At 41.2% G+C, this 11071-nt stretch overlaps 1 long non-coding RNA gene and 1 pseudogene across 1 annotated transcript; both read left to right on the plus strand.

The window, feature by feature from the left end:
* The first annotated feature begins 916 nt into the window (after positions 1 to 916).
* LOC149018471 (uncharacterized) lies at positions 917 to 2151 on the plus strand. The gene is made up of 3 exons (XR_016173189.1): positions 917 to 1000; positions 1782 to 1928; positions 2017 to 2151. It is a non-coding gene; the product is annotated as an uncharacterized LOC149018471 (long non-coding RNA).
* A 77-nt stretch (positions 2152 to 2228) lies between these two features.
* Positions 2229 to 8203, plus strand: LOC149018472 (protein WHAT'S THIS FACTOR 1, chloroplastic-like; annotated as a pseudogene).
* The last annotated feature ends 2868 nt before the right edge of the window (positions 8204 to 11071 follow it).

An 11071-nucleotide genomic window follows, 5' to 3' on the forward strand; every position in this document is an offset into this window, starting at 1 on the left:
AATATCAGATCATCGTATAGTGTTTGATGCTAATAGAAACATATACTAACTTAGTATTTTAGATTAATCAAGAATTTATAAAACCAGCCAAGAACCGAATCAAAGCTCTGATGCCAAAACTGTTAAGTAATCTCACATATATGCAGCGGAATTGGAACAAGAAAGAAATAATCAAGCAAGCATGACATCGGGTATTTACTTGGTTCGGTCCTAAGACCTACATCCAAGGATGAGTTGAGCACTCACCAAGCTCATACAATCATCAAATAGTCAAATCAAGGTTACAGCCCTAAATCAAGATGTGAAGACTCTATACATGGACCAAAAGAGAATATACAAGATTTGGAATGACCACACCTATAACCAGCAGTCCAACCGAAGCTTTTTTCCTTCCTGCGCAAGCCAAGAACACCATAGCCAATGCCTTCAATGCATACAATAGCAGAAGCTATTAACCACCATTAGAGCATCAATCTTGAAGAGGATCTAGAGCATAACCAAAGCAGCACTCTTAGAACCGAGAGCCAGAGCCAGAACCAGAGAGAACCGAGAGCAAGAAGATGAGAGAATGATGAGAGAGAGTCGTATGAGCTTCAACTTAATCGATACCCTAAAACCCCCAATTCATGTATACAAATAGAATAAGTGGAAAGACAACTTTGCCCCTCAAACTAATCTATAAGACAAGCCATATCCTAAACCTATGTAAAAAGACAAGCCTACCCATGCATACATTTGCAACATCACCTTTGCTCTTCCCAAAAAAAAAAAAAACTACATTTCCCCTACTACTCTGATTAAAAAAAGAAATAAAACAATACTTCTCCTACTCTTCTGAACCAAGGATTCTCCTTCTCTCACTCTGGCCTGCTTAAAAGAAAAAAGAAGGAATATTCTCTCTCACTCTCTACTCTCTCTCTCTCTCTCTCTCTCAGTCTCTTGCTGGCTCTATCTCTCAGGAACACTAACAGGTTTCATCTTTGGCTGTCTCTGCACACAGGTGAGCTCAACTTTTTGCAGTTTTAAACTTAGGTTTGTGTTTTTGGTTTAGTCTTATGCGCCTCTTTGTCTTAATGGGATGAATCGTGAATCGTTAACTTTACTAATGATTGTTTCCTTCGTACTCACCGATTTGAATTCAATATTCTGGTTTTTGTCTTCAGGTCCTTTTCGAACCACTGGTTAACCATTTTGGGTTTCTTTTTGTGGAAGATCTTAAGTGGCTTTGTCTTTGACTATTTTTTTAGTTGATCTTCCTTTTTCATATTTCCCCCTTTTAGGTTGTTTGATTCACCATAAAATATACTGATTAAATTTAATTATATATCTTCTGCTATTTGATATTTTTCTTTACTAGTAAATGATCTGAAATTATCATTTGAACATGATTGAGGAAAAGAATCAAGCTATATGATTGGGATAAGGTTCTTTCGTGAATGGCTATGAGCCATTATGATCAATATACCATCAGCATTTGGGAGAATAACACCTTCAAGTTGAAAAGGAATTTCATATTCTATTTTGTAAACTTCATTTTAAGTGAGACATTCCCCCTTTTTAATTCTTATAAAAATGTTTGTTGATTTTCAACGACTCCTGTAAAATACTTTCTGGCAAAACAAATGCAGGGTTGGTCAACTTTAGGCAGTTTGAAATTTTAATCCTCTATATATTGTATGCTTTCTAAGGTCTGCTTTTTATTTTCCTCTTTCATGATTTACTTGGCTTTCTTCAATAGTTTTGGTTGTTCTAACATATTTGTCATTCCTTTGGGCATCTAGTATGATAAAGGATGTGTGCAGTTTGTTGATTTCATTACAAGGAGGTATTCTAATGGGACGCATGGAACCTACATAACTTCAAAGGTGTGCTCTGTAGAAATGATTGAGGGATGCCTAAAGGCAGGAACATGATCAGGTGATTTTAAGGTATGCTTCTGATATATGGATAAACTAGTAATGATGAAAGATAACATCATTCTGATGTGTTTGTTCTCTGTGTTTTTGGTTTTGGCAGTCGCAAGGTTTGATTTCTCTGGTTTTGAACGACATACCACCAGGAAATTCTTGACAACTTGAGGGCAGTGTTGAAAAATGTTGACAAAGCTACGGGCTGTAAGTAGTAGTAGTCTAAAGATTTTACACCCAAATCCTTTGCTGGTAACAGGGAGCTGAGCCCCATTTTCCCAAGTGAAGATGTATGCTGCAGTAACTCATTTCTTGTGGTAAATGGGTATAACCATTGTCTTTTGACTCTAGAATATTTTAGTGCTACACCTTGGTCTTCCCAATTTCTAAATTTGAAGCATCACTGTCATTTTGGCAGCTATAGACATCATGGCACCTTGTCTTCATTACTTAGCTGCACCTTGACTCTAGAATCTTTCAGTACAGCGCCTCTCCACTTCACAGATGCTATTTTAATTCTTTGGGTGAAAAATCCTTTTGTCTTAAATAATAAAAAAAAGATTCAGATTAGAACCTATGCCTAATCACATTTCACTCTCAGAAATCAAAAGGAACTAAACTGAAGCTGTAGAAGACATACTGCAGTGGCACACCTCTTCATAGCCTCAGGCAACATTCTCTAGTAAAGTGGAACTACTTCATCTTCTTGGGGACTTAATCCTTTATGTGTTTTTATCTTTTCCTCACCCCCCCCCCCTTTTTTTTAGTTTATATATCTCTCTTTTAACCTAAGGGCATATTACAGCTGTTCATCTTCCTGTGACTTCTTCCATCTTGAATTATGGTAATTTTCTTCTTTTTTTCCCCCTGATTTTTCTCTAAACAAAACCTAATGGCTGCTTGCTCTTAGAGCGTTTCATTTTCCGATGACACATCACGCTTTTGGCAACACCATTACTATAATTCCAACCCCCCCCAGCCGGTTTTCCTTTAGATTGTCCTCCTCTGCTGTTTCCCCACCCCTTCTCTTCTCTTCTCCATTACATTAACTCAGTATGTATATCACAACATAAAATGTCAACAATGCCATTATTCTGATTTCTAAATGGGTTGCAAACTAAAAGCATCACCATCTTGTTACACTATTAATGTGTATCTATGTTTAATTTAACTGGATATGTGTTTGTTACTGTTTTCATTTAGTATTGCAATTTGCCATACTACTAGTAGCAAATATAACTGTTACATTGAAAATTTCAACAGTGGAGTGCTCAAGTCACCTAGGCACTGCCTAAGCACCTAGGATCTTAAATTGCCCTGGTGCCTTGACAATGATGGCCTTGATACTTCACTTTTTATTGGGTTTTTTTTTTTTTTTTTGAGAGCTCTCTTGTCTTTAGTTTCTTCTATTTAACCTTTCTAGATAATCCTGCAGATATCCTCTCCCTACTCCCCCTTCTAGTTTCTGGAATTTTCCTTCTGCCATCGTCACAATTTGTTTGTGATGAAGATTACTTATGCTTGTATGCATTGTTAACATATCTCTCTGTCTGAAGCTATGGATAATTAGGTTCTTCTGACTATGGCTCAATTATAATAATACTGATTTATTCCATTGTTTCCATTGTACTTGTACTTGTTCTGAATGCATTTCTCTTTGGTATAAATTCCAATAAGGACTTCGCACATTATTTGAGTAGTTGCAATGGCAATCCTACTGGTAGAAAAAGTCATTTCATCTTCAGTGAAATGGCTTATTCTTCCATGACCAGTGGGTACAACATCACCTTCATTGTTGCAGTTTATGACTACAAGTAGGAGGCTGCAGGACAGAAGCAAGAAAAAGAGGATGCATGATCCAGAAATCGCAACAGAGAAGTGGAAGATAGCTTCAAAGATTTTGTTTCTTATGGAGGTTTTGAAGAAAGAACCTGAGCAAATCATTCCTTTAAGATCATTGGAACAGTATGGGAAGAATATTAGCCTGCCAAAGCCCAACAAGATCTCAGACTTCCTACGGAAATCACCAAAGCTCTTTGAACTGTACAAAGACCACAAGGGAGTTTTATGGTGTGGTATGACCAAGGAAGCTGAGGACTTGGTGGAAGAGGAAGCAAAGATGCTGGAGGAGCATGGAGAGACAGCTGTTGAGTATGTTACGAGGCTCTTGATGATGACAAAAGACAAGCGACTTTCCATGGATAAGATTGCCCCTTCCGGAGAGACTTTGGCTTACCTTATGATTTCCGAAACAGGTGGGCTGACAAGTACCCCCAATACTTCAGGGTGGTTAAATTTGAGGATGACGTTGAGTATTTGGAACTTGTTTCCTGGAATCCTGCTTGGGCTGCAACAGAACTAGAGAAGAAAGTGGTTGGGGTGAATGAAGCCAACCCTCCCACCCCAGGAATTCTCACACTTCCATTCCCCATGAAATTCCTTCAAAACTACAAGAAAGTTTTCCTTTTTGGTGGGAAGATTGAACGAGTCCAGAAACGTTCTTATTAATCTCCATATGCTGATGCTCGAGGCCTTAAAGCTGGGTCACAGGAATTCGATAAGAGAGCAGTAGCTGTGATGCATGAAATGCTAAACTTTACCATTGTGAAGAAATTGGTTACTGACCACCTCACCCACTTCCGTCATGAAATGGTGATGCCTCAGAAACTCATGAGACTACTTCTAAAGCATTTTGGGATTTTCTATGTCTCTGAGAGGGGAAAGAGATTTAGTGTGTTCTTGATAGAAACTTATGAAGGTACTGAGTTGATTCAAAAAGGCCCCTTTGTTCTTTGGGAAGATCCAGGCCTTTATTGGCTACAGAGGAAGACCCCATAGAATTGAATCATTTTGTGACATCCCAGATATGGAGGGTTATGATAATCTGTTTGACAATGACCTTAAAAGTGAAAATGCTTTTACAGCACTTGAGGGTGAGGATGAAATTGCTAGGATAGAGAACCTATCTGGTACCAATCATGAGATGGAAGTGGAAGATATCTATGGTGCTTACATTATCAGCTGACCAGTCAAGTATCATGAGGTTAGTCTTTCTCTCTCTCTTGATATGCTGAGATTGTGTATCCGATGAAGCATAACCAAATGCATCTTGACTGAACTCAATGAAAAACATCTCCAGCCTCTCTCAATTCTGTGGTGGAAATGGAAAACCCTAAGCTTCCTGGTCTCCTTAAAAGAAGTTTGGTTTTATTTTACTTTTCGGGCATAGGTTCCACAATGCTGGTGGCATAAAGAACAAAAGAATCCTTTGAGATTTGAAGCTCTGGTCTGCACATTCCTAAGGCAGTTCACTAGTGGAAGAGATGACCAAACTTTGCCAATCTCCTTCACAAAGGGTATCCTGTGCAAAAGTATGGATGCTGCACCAACATCGAAAAGTAAGACCTTCAGCTTTCGAACATGAAGGGCACTGGAAAGGAAAAAGATAAGAAAGTTCCTCAAAATGTCTGGAGCAGCTCCAAATCATTAAGATTCAGCTTCAAGTGCAGGAAAACAAATACAAAACAGTCCAGCTTCTTGGGTACGTTCACCAAAGCATGCATGTCACTGGTAAGATATTATCATGAGAAAGGCATCTCCTTGGTGATACGGAGGAATTATGATCGAACCTGGTTTGTACTCGGTTTGACTCTCGACCCCGGTTGAGACGGAGGGAATCGACTCGCTTCCGAGCGAGCCGGGTCCAGGAGATAGTTTGCTGAGGAAGAAAACTAAATCAGCTATAGGCACGCCCTAATCCGACTTATGGATTAGGTTAATTACTGTAATGATGGCGGACTCAACTTGGTGGCTGTCACTTATCATTATTGAAGGGATAATCATCGAATAACCGTAAGGTTATCTCAGGAGTCCTCTACTAGTTCAAACTAGTAGAAGTCTATCGCTCACTGTTAGAATCCAACAACTACCCGAAGAAGGCTCAAGTGCATCCAACGAAGAAGATTCGAAGGTACACTATATAAACCTTACTTACCTACAAGGTGAGGAGGACACCAGATCCATATACACACCTTTGGACGTAAACACTCATATGCTTACGATCTAGATCACATTCCCAGTTTTTCATTCCTTAGCTCTATGCGTCTAGCAGAGCTGTTTGTGATTAAGTTCATCAACTGACTTAGCCTTCGGAGGTGGACTCCCGACCCCAGCGGTTGGGCCACATCTGACGCTTTCGTTTTGCAGGTCATCACAAGGAGATCTAAGGGCTGAGCAGATTTTGGATGCATCATTTGGCGCCGTCTGTGGGAAAGACTTATAAAGCTATGGTGACTAGATCGACAGCAGCCGCGGCAGCAGCCGCTGCACAACGTGATACTGGTGTTCAAATTCCTGGAGAGAATAATCCAGATATTCCCCAGGGAAGTTTACCACCTCTTGAGGTTGATGGTGGTCAAGGAGGACATGATCCTCCGGAGACATTTCAAGATCAATTGAATCAGGTAAAGATTCAACTTTTGGAGGTGAGTCAAGCACTCCGCGTGCTAACCAGATGAGTGGTATTACCACAAGAACCTGATCATCACGATTTAGGGAGGCGTGTATTACCACGGGATCAAAGGTTGACTGAAGATCGGAATATCGGTCAGAACTTTCGCGAAGGTGATCGAGGGCCTAGGAGAATCGACGATCAACCTAGGCGGGATGATCGGTTTGACAGACCACAGGAAAGTACGACCGATTCAAATACAAGGTTGGATACAGGAGTGAAGACTCACTCACCAACTGTTAGACGAACCGTTCGTGATGATCGAGCAGTTCGCGATGAGAGGAATGTTCGTGACAAACGAGCCGTTCGTGATGATCAAATAGCTCGTGATGATTGTGTTGTTCGAGGTCGTGATCGTAATGCAAAAGATCATTCAACTCATATTGGTCAGGAATTGGCCAATATCAATAAGAAACTAGGACAATTGGCTAGAGGAAGGATAACTGATGATATTTATTCAGTTATTCAGAAAACCCCCTTTACCGAGCCAATTGCGGGATATTAGTTTCCCCACAACTTCCGTTTGCCTACTTTTTCTACATTCGATGGCTCCGGAGATCCTACGGCCCACATCGGCTATTATCAGCAGACTATGGCAGTTGCAGGTAATTCTGATAAAATTCTCTACAGGGTTTTTGGTTCATTTTTAACCGGAGCAGCACAAAAGTGGTTTTCGAACCTCCCGTCTAGAAGGATCGTAAACTTTGATGAGTTGGCACGCAAATTTATAGGGCGATTCCAGAGTGGAATCCAAGTCAAGAAGACTGAAGAAACCTTGTTTACCATCAGACAAGGAAAGAGCGAATCGATCAGAGAGTATCTGAAAAGATTTAATAGAGTAACAATGGAGGTAGAGAATCTGGATGAGCAAGTAGCTAAAACTGCTCTATTCACTGAACTCACTAACCGAAGACTCCTGGAGTTATTACTACAGGATATGCCTACAACTTATGCTGAGTTGGTACAGAGATGCTAAAAGCAGGCTGAAGTCATGGAGATCTTAGATGCGCGCCAATGAGACAATAAAGCCTCTGCTAAAGAACAAAAGGCTCCTGAGCAAAAGCAGAAGCCAAAGCAGAATGTTCGAGATCGGGTTGGAAAGCCTTAGGCTTGGCGGCAGAGATCTCCCGGTAAAAGTGAGTATACTCCATTGAATGCTCCTCGGGTTGATATTCTGAATATCATTAAGAAGCGAAATATTTTGAAGTGGCCACCCAAAATTCCTTTGAAGCCTGGAGAGCAGTAGGATCGAGAAAAATATTGTCGTTTCCACAAGGATTACGGTCATTATACTAATGACTGTCGTCATTTAAAAGCAGATATTGAGAGATTAATATCTCAGGGACATTTGTCCAATTTTGTCAGCAGAAGAAGAGAGGAGCCACGTGAAGATGCCCCCAAGAGGGATCGTTCGGTTAGTTCAGAACGACCGAAGGAGGCTTAGAAGTCTAAAAAAGGTAAGGAGGTGATTGATGTTACTCGGTCATCGATCCTTACAATTTTCGGGGGCCCAGAACCCGAATCACTCCGGAGGCTAAAAACAAAATCTAAATTTGTTGGGACCGGAGAGACGCAGAAGCGGAAAAGGCCAAATGTTGAAGATTCCATCACCTTTGGCGAGGAGGATGAAAGAGGCGTTTGTCTACCTCATGATGATGCCATAGTCATCAAGGTAGAAATTGCGCGCCGGGAGGTACATAGAGTTTTAGTTGATACAGGGTCTGCAGCTGACCTAATATCATATGAAGTGTATCAAAAGCTGAGGGTGGATGAGGACTTGATGGAGCCATCATCCACATTTATATGGCTTCGCAAGATCGTCTGCAATAGCGGAAGGATCTGTCCAGTTGGATTTATCTATTAGGAGTTTTCCAAAGGAGACTACTGTCCGAATTAATTTTTTGGTGGTTCAGGAACTTCCAGCTTATAATGTTATCCTCGGACGACCATCTTTGTCCAAGATAGGTGCTATTGTTTCAACGAAGCACCTGAAGATAAAATGCCCGACTAACATGGGAATTGGTCAAGTTTCCTCTGACCAGAGGATCTCTCGGCAATGTTATGTTGCCTATTTGAAGGACAAGGAGGGCCCGAAGAAAGTGACTGCCCTACCAATAGAAGTTCAAGATGATCGGGAAGAAGCAGAAATGCAAAGGCCCGAGCCGGTAGAAAAGCTGGAGCAAATCCAGCTGTGTACCGAGGATGAGAAAAAAATTACTTATATCGGGTCTGAGCAGTTGGAGGAGTTCAAGGAAGAGTTGAAGTTTTTTCTTCAACAAAATAGTGATGTATTCGCATGGTCTGCCGAAGACATGCCAGGAATCGATCGGACTGTTGCAGAGCATAAACTCTGGAAAGATCCAAAGGTGAAACCAGTTATTCAGAAAAGGAGAAAAATCTCCATAGAGAAGTATGAAGCCGTTCGGGGCGAAGTTGAAAAACTGAAGAATTCAGGTTTCATAGAAACAATCGAATGCCCAATCTGGTTGGCCAACGTAGTAATGGTCAAGAAGGCCAATGGGAAGTGGAGGATGTGTACAGACTACACTGACCTCAACAAGGCTTGCCCTAAAGATTGCTATCCGTTGCCTCGGATTGATCTCTTGATAGATGCGACTACAGGATATGAAACTTTGAGTTTCATGGATGCCTACTCAAGGTATAATCAGATCCTTATGAATAAAGATGATGAAAAGTTTACGGCTTTCATGACTGATCGTGAAAGCTTCTATTATAAAGTTATGCCTTTTGGTCTGAAGAATGCGGGAGCTACATATCAGAGGGCCATCAACAAGATATTCAAGGACTTAATCGGGAAGAATGTTGAAGCTTATGTTGACGACATGCTAGTAAAGAGCTTTACAAGAGCAAATCATATTGCAGATTTAATTGAGGTATTTTCAGTATTATGAAAATACCAGATGAAGCTGAATCCGGAGAAGTGTGCCTTCGGACTCTCGCCAGGCAAATTCTTGGGCTTCATGGTATCGCAAAGGGGTATTGAGGCTAATCTAGCCAAAATACAGGCTTTAATTGACATGGAAGCTCCAAAAACTGTTCGAGATGTACAATGCTTAACAGGGAGAATTGCCGCTCTGAATCGTTTCATCTCAAAATCTAGAGAAAAGTGTCTACCATTTTTCAAGGCACTCAAAGATCTGAGGGGTAGCAAGGAAGCGAAGTGGACTGTAGAGTGCCAGAAGGCTTTCGAGGAATTGATGGAAACACTGGGATAGCCACCACTTTTGTCCCAACCAGAGAAGGGGGAAATCTTACAGCTATATCTAGCGGCGTCCCTTTCAGCGGTCAGTGCAGTACTTGTTCGTGAGAAGGATAAGAAACAGTGGCCAATTTACTATGTGAGTCACGTGTTACTTGATGCGGAGACACGATATTCGCAGATCGAGAAGCAGGCTTTAGCTCTCATGACAGCAGCCTGGAAGCTACGGCCATACTTTTAGGCTCATCCAATAGAGGTATTTACGACTTTCCCTCTTAGTAAAGTTCTTAATAAACCTGATTTTTCTGGAAGGATGGTGGCCTGGTCGGTCGAACTTAGTGAGTTCCAAGTAAGCTTTAAGCCCAAAACGGCAATCAAAGCTCAGGCGTTAGCCAATTTTGTAGTAGAAACTACTGCACCAGTGGAGAACAACACTATTGAAGATCCCATTATACCAACCATTTGGGAAGTATATGTGGATGGCTCGAGTAATAAAGATGGAGCAGGAGCTCGAATTCTATTGAAAAGTCTAGCGGGATTTATCATTCGGTATGCATTGAGATTTGCATTCAAAGCTAGTAATAACGAGGCAGAATATGAAGCCCTGATAGCTAGACTTAGGTTGTCAAAAGCATTGGCGATTGCAGATGTTACTATTTATAGTGACTCTCAACTTATTGTCAACCAAGTCCAGGGGGAGTATGGTATTAAAGAGTCTCGCTTGCAGAACTATCAAGAGATTGTGCAAACATTTCAAAAAGAATTCAGGAGTTTGAAGGTATGTCAAATTCCGAGGACAAAAAACATAAGTGCAGATGAGCTATCCCGATTAGCCAATGCCAAAGAAAAAAATCTAGACCCTTTGGTCTACATTGAAGCATAGCGTTGCTGGATGGATCCGATAGTTGAATATCTGAGAGATGATAAACTACCAGAAGATCCGAAATAGGCAAGACTGATCAAGATACGATCAACGAGATTTATCATGCGGAATGGAAGGTTATACAAAAGATCTTATTCTGGACCCCTTATGAGATGTCTAGGTCTCAAAGGAGCGGACTCGGCCTTGGCCGAGGTCCATGAAGGAATTTGTGGAGCTCACATGGGTGGACAAGCCCTGGCACACAAGATTCTGAGACTTGGGTTATATTGGCCTAAGATCCAAGAGGCTGCTATGGAGTATGTTCGTCGATGTAGCAACTGTCAAATTCATGCTACAGTATCAAAGCGCCAATAGGGAAACCATGACTTCAATTCTAGATCACTTCCCCTTTGCGATGTGGGGAATTGATATCATGGGCAAATTCACCAAGGCGTCAGTGGACGGGAATATCTCGATAGTAGCAATTGATTACTTCACAAAATGGGGAGGCGGCTGCCCTGGCAACAATCACTGAGCAAAAAGTGGAGAAATTTGTGCTTGAGTCAATCATA

The sequence above is a fragment of the Hakea prostrata genome, chromosome 4, assembly GCF_041222555.1.
Source record: "Hakea prostrata isolate BN-2017 chromosome 4, UWA_Hpros_2, whole genome shotgun sequence".
Classification (NCBI taxonomy): Eukaryota; Viridiplantae; Streptophyta; class Magnoliopsida; order Proteales; family Proteaceae; genus Hakea; species Hakea prostrata.